The sequence below is a fragment of the Macrobrachium rosenbergii genome, unplaced genomic scaffold (assembly GCF_040412425.1).
Source record: "Macrobrachium rosenbergii isolate ZJJX-2024 unplaced genomic scaffold, ASM4041242v1 171, whole genome shotgun sequence".
In the NCBI taxonomy this organism is placed as follows: Eukaryota; Metazoa; Arthropoda; class Malacostraca; order Decapoda; family Palaemonidae; genus Macrobrachium; species Macrobrachium rosenbergii.
Window position 1 is genome coordinate 3,922,829 of NW_027100729.1, and position 11,343 is coordinate 3,934,171.

The window sequence follows — 11,343 nt, forward strand, 5'->3', positions numbered from 1 at the left end:
TTATTGATGCAACAGGTGATTAAGTAGTTTCACCTGTGACTTGGCCTGTTAAAGACGATGTGAACTTCAGCTAGGAAGTACTGGGGTAACTTGTAAAAAACTGGTGTCAATAAACGGAATATGTGAAGCATACAAATAGCTGCATTCAGGAACAAACTAGACGAAGAAAGCATGGTGCCTACAGAGTCAAAACCACTCAAAATTGTTTGAGGAAATCAAAGACTATTGGCCATGTAAGACGACCAGGCAGTACGACCTAACGGTGCCACAAACATCTAAAAGATGCAGTTTCAATCAGTACCTGTAGGAAGGGATTTGTCCCAACAATATCCTGCGACAATGAGTTTTGCTCTGGGAAGCCACCTTGCCATAAAGCAGATTCTTAGACTTGTGTTAACAAAAGTAACATCTGAAGCATACAAACAGCAGCGTTCGGGAACAAACTAGACAAGAACGTTGGGTACCTGTTTAGACAAGACCCCCAAAAAACATTCCTGCAAAATTACCAAATAGGCGACAGACTTTAAAGGCAAAAGACACTCCATTTGTTCTAAGCAGCACAGTCAAGAGAATACAGAAAATGGAAAACAAAATCAGCCAACCATAAATGGATTCAGACAAGACATCAAAATATCCTAAAGTAGCCAAATAGGTAAAGTTCTATGGGATAATGAGAGAGGTTTCCTAGTTCAGCACGTTCCTGGACAGCAGCAGAAGGCTAGCAACTTTCAAGTCCTTGTGTCAATGAGCTGTAGAGAAGCCTAGGTCTGAATGTCTACAGGAAAGCTCATAACCATTGCTGGCTGTTTTGAGACAGGAACAGTAACAAGACAAGATGCTCAGGTAACCTAATCACAGAAACTCTTAATCTTGTACAGCCAGGATGTTTCTTTCCTTCTAAAGAACTTGAAAAAAGCTACAAAATAAACCTAGATACCAAAAAACAGGAAACCAAAAGACTGTCGAGTCATCCAAAAGGATTTACAGTCTAAGACTGTCGTTGTAGCCAAATTTCAAAGCAATATTAACAAAAAAATTGCAAACACACACAGCAAGAAAAACTGCTACTCCGAAAAACGAAGCTTTATCTGTAGATCTGCAGCATACATGGATGTCCATCCTCCTGAACATAAAGGACGTTTTAAAGATACAAATAACTTGTATAACACAAGGAACAAAGCAAGCTCCAATGTCTACAGGACATAAGAAAGCAATGCAAATGAGTCACATGCTTAGCCCAGCTTACAAGAAACTAGACTCAAGTCACAGCAGCAACCACCCACAGCGATGTGACGGAGGCTGCAAAGAGCAGAACACTAAATTAGACAGTTAAAAAACTGTCAAATGAAAGAGTTAATCCAATTTCATAGGGTATATAAAGCAAAATGAATCCAAGTAACAAAACAAGAGACTGGTGTACATAGGTCAGTAACTATGACTCAGAAGTAGACTAAAGTTAAGTTCAATCTCATCACTTGAAAGAATACAAGGAATATGTGAGCTTTAATGTCAACCCGACAAAGCAGTGAATGTGAAGAGCATAACGAGAATTCACGGTAACCTAACTTACAAACAACTACACTCAAGTCACAGCAGTAACCACCCATGCCAATATGATGAAGGCTGCAAAGATCAGAACACCAACTTAGTTACAAAACTGTCAAATGAAAGAGTTAATCCAATTTCATAGGGTCCACAAAGCAAGACAAAAACCAGATTAACTATTCCCTTGCAAAACTGCATATTTACTTTTTTCAAGTTGTAACTTCTCCTTTGTTACTTTTTAAGACAAACATTTTTCCTTTCATAAGCACAAACACTCACTGAGCAAGAAGTGTAAATTATAAATCTTGGAGAGAGTTACCAGTTGAAGTTGGAACTGCACATTTAAGATATCTGGTAAACGGAACAGTTTTTGAGATATTCCTTTCCAACTCGCTTTCAAGACACACTATTAAAGATTCCTCAGATAGATTTCATTTATGTTGTCAGCCAAATAACGCTGCTCAATGCACACGAACTTGTAGGATATCTCTTGAAAACAAATTCTTATATTCTCTGTTGGACCACTGAATCTGCAACCTGTCACATCTATTGAAGAGTGGTTGGTCTTGATGGTGATGCTGTCCTCTTCATACATATCAATACCTGGAAAACAAAAAAACATACTTCAGTATTCAATGCATGTCTTATCTTAACACTGCGTATTTTCCTATTATTAACGCAGAGTTTTAACTCATTTCAAAGTACTATTAAACTCCTGTTTATAAAGATATCAGAGATACACAAGAGATAAAACAGATTGGGCTATGGAAAATAAATAAGATTGCAGGAGCATAATACCTAAGAGCTCAGGAAAAGGTTTAGGATCTTCACAAGAAGGACTTTGTTGTCCACTGGGAGGAGCCCCTCTATGGGCCAGAGTTCCTGGACAAGATGGGATTCAGGAATTTAATACTGAAGCAATTAATATAATACATTGTTCACTAAACACATCAAGAATGAAAGACAGGGGACCAATTGGATAGGAACCTAATTAGCCCCTTTAACTAGGCCGAGTGCAGGGTGTGAGGCAGATCAAGCATCTTAAAGGGGTTAGTCTTACTGAGAGAGAGAGAGAGGAGAGAGAGAGAGAGAGAGAGAGAGAGAGAGAGGAGATTTTATCTGACATCTAGAGAGAGAGAGAGAGAGAGAGAGAGAGAGAGAGAGAGAGAGAGAGAGAGAGAGAGAGAGAGAGAGAGAGATTCTGTCAGACCAAGAGAGAGAGAGAGAGTGAGAGAGAGAGAGAGAGAGAGAGAGAGAGAGGAGAGATTCTGGCTGCACTGTGAGAGAGAGAGAGAGGAGAGAGAGAGAGAGAGAGAGAGAGACTTTATTGCACCAGAGAGAGAGAGAGAGATTCTTAACAGACCATGAGAGAGAGAGAGAGAGAGAGAGAGGGAGAGAGAGATAGAGAGAGAGAGATTCTAACAGAACTGAGAGAGAGAGAGAGAGATTCTATTGTACTATGAGAGAGAGAGAGAGAGAGAGAGAGAGAGAGAGAGATTCTATTGTGGACTCGAGAGAGAGAGAGAGAGAGAGAGAGAGAGAGAGAGAGAGAGAGAGAGAGAGAGAGAGAGAGAGAGAGAGAGAAAGAGATTCTATTAGATACCATAGAGAGAGAGAGAGAGAGAGAGAGAGAGAGACAGAGAGAGAGAGAGAGAGAGAGACAGAGCGAGAGAGAGAGAGACAGCATTTCACAGACCATGAGAGAGTATATATATATATATATATATAGTATAGTGTTATAGAGAGAGAGAGAGAGAGAGATTCTTATTGTGACCGAGAGAGAGAGAGAGAGAGAGAGATTCTTATTGTGACCATGAGAGAGAGAGAGAGAGAGAGAGAGAGAGAGAGAGAGAGAGAGAGAGAGAGAGACATTTATTGTGACCTGCACGCTGGATATATATATATATATAGTATAGCAGTAGACACTCACAGAGAGACTCTTTATTAAAATTAAGAGAGAGAGAGAGAGAGAGAGAGAGATCTCTTATTGGTGACCGAGAGAGAGAGTAGCATATATATATATATATAGTATAGTAGGCAGAGCGTCAAAAGCCCAAGAGCAAACTTCCGTGCCATCTGAAAGCTTGCTATGAAGAAAACTATTATTTAGTAATACACAGCGCTCTAATATAAAACTGGTTACCATGAAAGTAAGTTAAACAGCATTTTCTTTGTCGTGCTTATGCTGGTGGTTACAATCAGATATTTATAGCCATAAATATCATATTTGCATAGTGGGATTGTGTCGTACACAATCAGACATCTGGCACCAAATGATACAAAATGACTTCAGAAACATATTGGAGCATTATGAATACACTTCCGCCTCATGACTGAATTACTACTCAGCCAATATGGGGGAAAATATTATAGCCAGTGAACAGCAGATTAACTATGCGCTTCTAGTACCTACTGTGTAGGTTTAGTCATAACAGCCATTGGGCCTCAGCAGTTCAGCCCGCACTTATAGAGGTAAAGCACCACGCTCTTCAACGACATACTTAAAGAAAAAGCCTCTGTATTAAAGTCAAACACATTCATTCTAAATAGACTGACTGTCAGTCATTCTAAATTTCTCCTCTAGTACTCACAGATTAACAGCCAGCCATGCAAGGTTTGCCTTTAAATTTAAACACATCCAAACTTGGCTTCACTCTTACAAAGGGTGTAAATTACTACAAATATTTCCAGAGCAAACTTATTGTGATTTACAGGATTTCTCCAAGATAATTTAATAACGAAAATTAAGAGAAGAGAAGTTGACAAATCATATTGAAGGGAGGAAGCCGATGAAAAAAGCGACAAACGTCATACGAATGTCTGGGCACCTATTACTACCATTACGCAAAGCGTAGCAAAAAGGAAGACAACGACCTGATTCGACATAGGGAAATTTACTTTAATATTTACGAAAGCAAATGAACAAAAATGAACTTGACCGAAATCAATAATAAAGGCCGACAAACAGTAGCGAGGCCAGCAGTCGCCGACAGCAGCGGCAGCAGTTACGATGCCGTGCAGTCGAACAGACAAGATCAGCCGCCAGCCGAACGACGCCAGCCAGTTGAAGAATTCGATTACGGTGTCGAATGGCCAGAATTATAAAACGCCGAATAGACACGAGGTCGAATATACGACAGAAACAATTTTGGGTGGAAATGTACCGATAATTAATAAACTTCTTTGATAATGACAAAAGTTACAGTAACACGAAATTTTTTTTCTATTTGAAAATCTTCCCGAGCGTGATCACGATGTTAAAGACAGTAACGAGAGGAAGCTTCTTTTGAGAAGTGGTGTTGTGATGTTATTAATAAGCGTTACATATTGATGGTGAAACGCGATTGCAGAGTTAGAAATCATTGACGATAGTACAAGCACGTGCGGTCATTCACTGATGCAAGCGTAATCGTTTTAGTATTGACGGTAGCAGCACAGCTGTAGAGTAGTTACAAACATCACACAGACGCATTTGCGAAGTTGAGCTCTCGTTTGAAAGAACACTTCGGAAAAGATCCACGAAGAAAGGTCGTGGTCTATTTTGACGCAACAGCGCAGGAGCAGTAGTCTTCGATGTAGCGAAAGACGCTTGTTATCGTGCAAGAATGGAATGATCTTACAGCAATGATCGTTGGTCAAAGTTTACTTATACGCATTACAAGAGTTACCTGTGGGCTCAATACCATTATTTTATGACTTGCATGTTTTCAATGGTCATTTTTGTGAAAGAAAAGTTGCAGTCATGTTTTATCCATATCTTTTGAAGAAAGAAAATGGCCTTCATATTCTTCTCGACATATTGCACACTCCGTTCTTTCGCTTGGAATACTCGGTTTCCGATCGCCGATTTTCGTCGTCAATATAATGCTCTTTCTTCTTCCGTCCGCCGACGCTTGCTGGTATCAACACACATCGACATAGTTAACAGAATACACACACCAGGCAGACATAAAAAAATGTGCAAAATAAATTGTTGATCATTGCCAGCCATTAATGAATAAACACACGTTCACTGCACCCGTCCTGGGGATTAGCAACAGAAGCAGTACAGATGGTCCATGGGGACTTCCGTTCAGTGCAAGTACTGCATTTGGACAGAGCTGATTACAACTGTTATGACGGACCTTCTCTCATGCCCTGAAAGGAATAATATTGCTTGTAAAACACAAACACAAACAATAAAGCAGCAAATCAGTCAATACCTTCAAACATAATAGCGCCCTACAAACTTTCAGTTATTGCCAGTGTTCAGTTAGAGAGAACACAGTGCAGTGTGAACAACTATTTATTGCACGTCTGGGACACAATAGCGGATCGAATTCCTGCTCAAGAGAAGGAAGTGTCGAAGTCACCAACACGATGTAGTAATATAGCAATAATGTAGACAACACGACTCTTCATTCGACGCGAGTTTTCAGTCGCCCGCCATTGCATGGCATACAAGTCTCACAGCGATTACGAAAGATGAAATACCTCCTTTCCACATACATGTTGCTCACGCAATAAGCGCTTTATCGCCCGGCTTTAGCATACGCATGCAAGTTTATTAAACACCTAGCATAATATGACAATCCTGTTAATAAAATTAAACAGTCCTCTCTCATTTAATGAGACGTGGCACGATCACGTGATAGATTTCAGCGAACATGTTACAGCCCCAATAGGTTGAAAAGAATACGATATTGATGAAGGGGGTCACCTTTCTGCATGACATGACAATGTTAAGAAAGAGTGTCTACTTGGTGGAAAAACAGTGCCTTCCTCTCTTCTTTCGTGACCTGGCGATTACGCAATAGCGTTATGCAAAAGCGCATGGTTGACAAATGTGAGAATGTACTTCCTCTCTCCCACACGAGCTCGAGGAAGATGACAACGTTTTTTATCGTGTTTCATACCTGTAATTTAGCAAAGTATCGTTTGGCAGGATACACGCCATTTCGTCAGTTAACAGATTATCACTTTGATTCGAATCAGCATAACCACGTAGCTCACTAGCAGCCTGCGGGAGTTCATCAGTTTGCGTTCGCTTCACAAACATTTTCGAAGTGCTTTTTCGTTTATATAAACGAGGTATATTCAACAATGCTTCGGTATCAACTACCTTTCGCGAAATGCATTTATTCTCTCTTTCACATTGTTACACATATTTAGGACTGGGCAACTCGAACGAATAAAAGGATGTAAGGATTCTCTCTTTCTTTCACTGTAATCATTTTCATTCTTTTTGCTTTTGAAGCAAAGCTTCATATATAGGTTATTTTGCCGATTATTATCACTTTTCTGGTCAACACGATGGGCTTGCTTATACGAGAGCATGTCTTCATTAGCAGGACGATTATATAGTAGGCCATTCATCACAGCCTTCGTGATCTTGGGTCGACTTGAGCCAAGAGTTTGACTAAAATTAGTATTACAAGAGAATTCTTGCTTAATGAGTTTATTACTAAAAGATTTCTTCAAGCAGAAAACATACTTGAATCACAGCTGTCACGGTACCTTTCGGATAACTGAAAAAGGATATAGCTTGAAATCTCATAATATGGTTAAGGGTCGCCGAAAATAGTTCAGCTACCTACCAGCACGAGAAGTTCAGTTTTTCTGGATATCGAGTCAAATGATATTAACATTTTAATGAGCCACTTTTTACATAATATAGCAGTTTGACACGGCTTCGTCATTTCATCAGACTATCAATACGACTGAGTAGCGACATTTCAGAACACAATTTACACACCACCGCTGATTCCTTCCCAGACTCTTTAACAGAAAACAATATAGCAGAAAAAGTTTATATAGCAAGAATACTACACAAATAGCAAAGTCACAAATGCAGTGCTTTTTTTAATTGACACATCATTGTATATACGCAGACGCCTCAATGAGACAATGTAGACTTAAGATCTGCAGAGAGAGAGAGAGAGAGAGAGAGAGAGAGAAGAGAGAGAGTATAGCTTCGAACAAATGTAATCTATTTAGAGAGTATATATATATATATAGTATACAGGTAGCATTCACTCATTGAGGCAGTATTCTTTCAGTTAAAACAAATTAAACGGCTTATGAAAAATTAAATTGGAGAAGTTACTTTCTAACAAAAGCTACACAGCATTAGTGTTTGCAGTAATGTGTAATGCACGCGAAAGGTGTTTCACGTTGACACTGACGTCCACGTAGGCGCAGTGGATTGAACGCAATTTAAAAGCAGCCGACAAGCCAAGGCTTCTGAAATGTTGCATTACAACAAAAACCTTCGATCGTCTAAACTATTTGGTCTTGCACTTCAAATAGCAAATATTACTCGTTCAATGCGTCATCCGCAGTATAACAGTCGTCACGATGATAGGCAATCGTTTCAGTCACAGCCTTACAGATCGACAGATGAATTGAGCCGCATTTGCCGCACACGTCCTCACCAGCAGCTGAAGCAGCCACCAGGAATCGTTTTCTCAGTTTCGGAGCGAATTGAACAAAAATCTTAGGGTCACAGGCCAGAGATGACTCAGAGAAACATTCCGTCATTCAGCAATGTTGAAAACACTCTAGAGTGGTGAGTAAGATGAAAGAGAATATGAACGAGGTACTGTGCCAAAGAATGGTTGAGCAGTCGAAAGCGACGCCGGCATAAACCTAAGCAACGTTTACGCGCCGCGTGATGTTAACGATCACACTGGGCCTCACATGATGACTCTGGATACCGAATAAACCGCACTCATCACATTTTTCACAGAGCCAGATGTCACACCAGGCCTTCCGATTCTTCTCGCCCAGTAAAATCAGATCGTGTTCGTCACAGACACCGAGTTGCAGTTATGCTCACACCCTAATTCACACCTGCAAATCACCAAAGAGTAGATGCTTCCAGCCCCAGCGAATGACGATTTGCCAGAAATCGTTGGCGCCCCCAAATTCCAAATTAAAGATCAAAATACCATTTTCCAGAATTTCAGCAGTCGCTGAAATTTGTAATTCTACCTAAGAACATGAGAAAAGAATTTCACTTGACCAAGTCTTTTACGCTTGGAGCATTCGTATAAACACTAATATTTCGACACGCTCAGACACCATTGGCACGACTCCCGGAGCTATAGTCCTTCACTGCCAGAGAGGAATGGCTTTCGCCAATCAGAAAGCCCGAGTCGCGTCATCGCCGCGGTCAGCCTCTTTCACTGGACGAGCTTTGCCTTGGGGCAAAGTGCTCGTAAACGATCTTCATTGGCTCATTAACAACGACTGGTAGTACTGCGGAAACATCGATATTCAACGCAACAATAACACATATTACTTATAACAGCAGGCGTACGATAACAGCGTCGCCGATAATGAATACTGTAGGAAAATAGAATAACAGGAAAAGAAAGAGCCTAAAAAAGTATTTAAACGAAACATCAGAACCCAAATATAGGAGTAAAGAGTTGTATGTGTTTAAATACATACATTAACAGGTACACATACATACATACATACATACATTACACACGTACACATACAGTATTACATACACAGTATATATTTAAATATATATATATATATGCATACAGTATGTGTATATAGCATACATGTATGTGCAGATTTTCTCGATTGCTGTCACCTGTCGACTGTTGATTCTATTGGCTTCTTCGTTTTTGTATAGCTTCAAGGTGTTTACAGACATATTCCTGACTTACCTGCTGCCTGGCTGCTTAAATGAGAGAGAGAGAGAGAGAATATATAATGACGACTACTGGTTTAAATTAAAGAGATCATTTCCGATTTCGGCAGCTTGTTCTCCGCCATTTTCGCTCGGTACCGGCCGCACGGTGAGCCAGCGCTCACTGCAAGCTCCGCATCACCAACCGGTGAGCGGACAGTGACTTCAGCTTCTCAGCACATGCACAGCCGTTGAGCGTCCTTACCGAGTCCGAACTTCTGAGAAAAGCTGCCTGAATGTTATTGATGAGCTGCGCTGTCGTTCCGAAACATTATCAGCAACTCCCCAGGCGCGTTCCCACCTTCTCAGTCGACGTGTCCAAGAACAGAAAGACAACCGCAGGGGGCAAGACACCTCATCGTTATGTTCTAATGTTCATCCACATCTCTTCACTTCCTCAGAAAGCAGGATGAGAAAGGACTGGGGGTTCAGACTGGGGACTAGTTTAAGAAAAGACGCTGAGGACCACCAGGTGATCAGCTGCCGTTGTGTGCCTGCCGAGCACAGAAACAGAAACAGTTGTGTCGTCTTCGAACCTTTCTGACAGAAATCTGCGCTTCCTATTGTGTCCATGAGATCCTCTGCTTGGGTGAGACTTCTCTGCTTATCACTATCTCAGCATCACGCATACTGAGGATTTCGTAGCACTAAGTAAAGTGCTCTCCATCAGATTAACCAGTCGTCAAGATACCAGTAGACGATCCGGCATGAATGGGACTAAGTTGGACTAGAGAAAACACTCGTGAATACCCGGGGAGCGTCGGAAGCTCAAATAGAAAGCAAGATCAACTCCCTGAGGTACTTGAAGAGATGGATGGCATTTGAACAGTTGTCACTCGCGTTCATCGCAGTTACTTTAGTGTCGTTTTCCCGATGGAGGCAAATAAGATTCTGGCCGTTCTATCCCAGTTCGGCTTAATGAAACAGCGTGAGGTCTACATCAGTATCTGCCACGCAGAAAGATTCGCCGTAAAATTCTGGGACGTATCCGGTCACCTACTTCAGCAATTCTTCAGCTTCAGCATGGCTGTACTCTTCTGCATCAGTGCGGCTGAGATTCAGGACTGGCTGCGATGTGAAGATAAACCACCGCAGTAGATAACTGGGGGCGATTACCAGGTGTTCAAGAGCAGAGTTGCCGCAGCTGCCTACGGCATTTATTGAGTTTACTGGGAATGCCATCTCTAGTGTGCTTCCTTCTCTTTCCTTTGTACAGACTGAAAGTGGGCTGAAGGGGCACAGCTCACCTCTTTCCAGAATAGCAGTTGGTGTTCCCAGAACTTGACTGACTTCTTATGTCAGTAGCCTGGCCTGAAGGTTGTGTCACAGTAGTGTAAAGACCAGAGGTCTTTTGGTTAATGCTCATGAACAAGAACATCAGTCTGAGCCAAAGCTTGTTCAATCGCAGTATCTACTGTCCTTCAGTTATAGAATCATAACGGTTCACGGCGCCACCTCGTGTCTTACATCGGCTAGTTTAAGAAAGAACAGTGTCTCTTCGCTTAAGAACAGGTCATTCCTGCCGCCTGGCGGGCGCAGGTAGAGACGGTTTCACATGCCTTCTCGAAAGCGGAGCTTCGCGATAAGCGTCGAGAGTACACTTGATACCGTACCACAGATCCAAATCATGAGACGTTCGAAAGCATGGTGGTGGCTTGTTGTGCCGCCTTAAAGACAACATTTTCGCAGCATGCAACGAGACACCGGGATCTCAGCCAGATTCGTCAGCCTGCAGGTGCACGTTTTCTGGCGGGCGCAGAAATGCGCCGTCAGCAGTTGTTCAGTAATGATTGCAGAGTAATTGTTCGTTCATCACGTTCACCACTTCGATCAGACCCGCAAGCGTGATCACTGCAGTTCAATGAAACTCCGTTCTTTTTCGGTTCCGCAGCGATCGATACACGTACGGCGCGACACCGTGCCGATGAATCAGTGCACATTGCATCCTTCAGACCAGCGGCATCTCGGGAAGCGACTCCAGGGTGTGGTCTCACCATTTCCTCGCAGTGGTGGAAGAATCTGTTATTCCGTAATTTCTTCCGCACCACGGCGTATCGCCCAGTGTACTGCCTAATGACCGAGAATCGCCGCGAATGTAAGTTTCGCTGTCA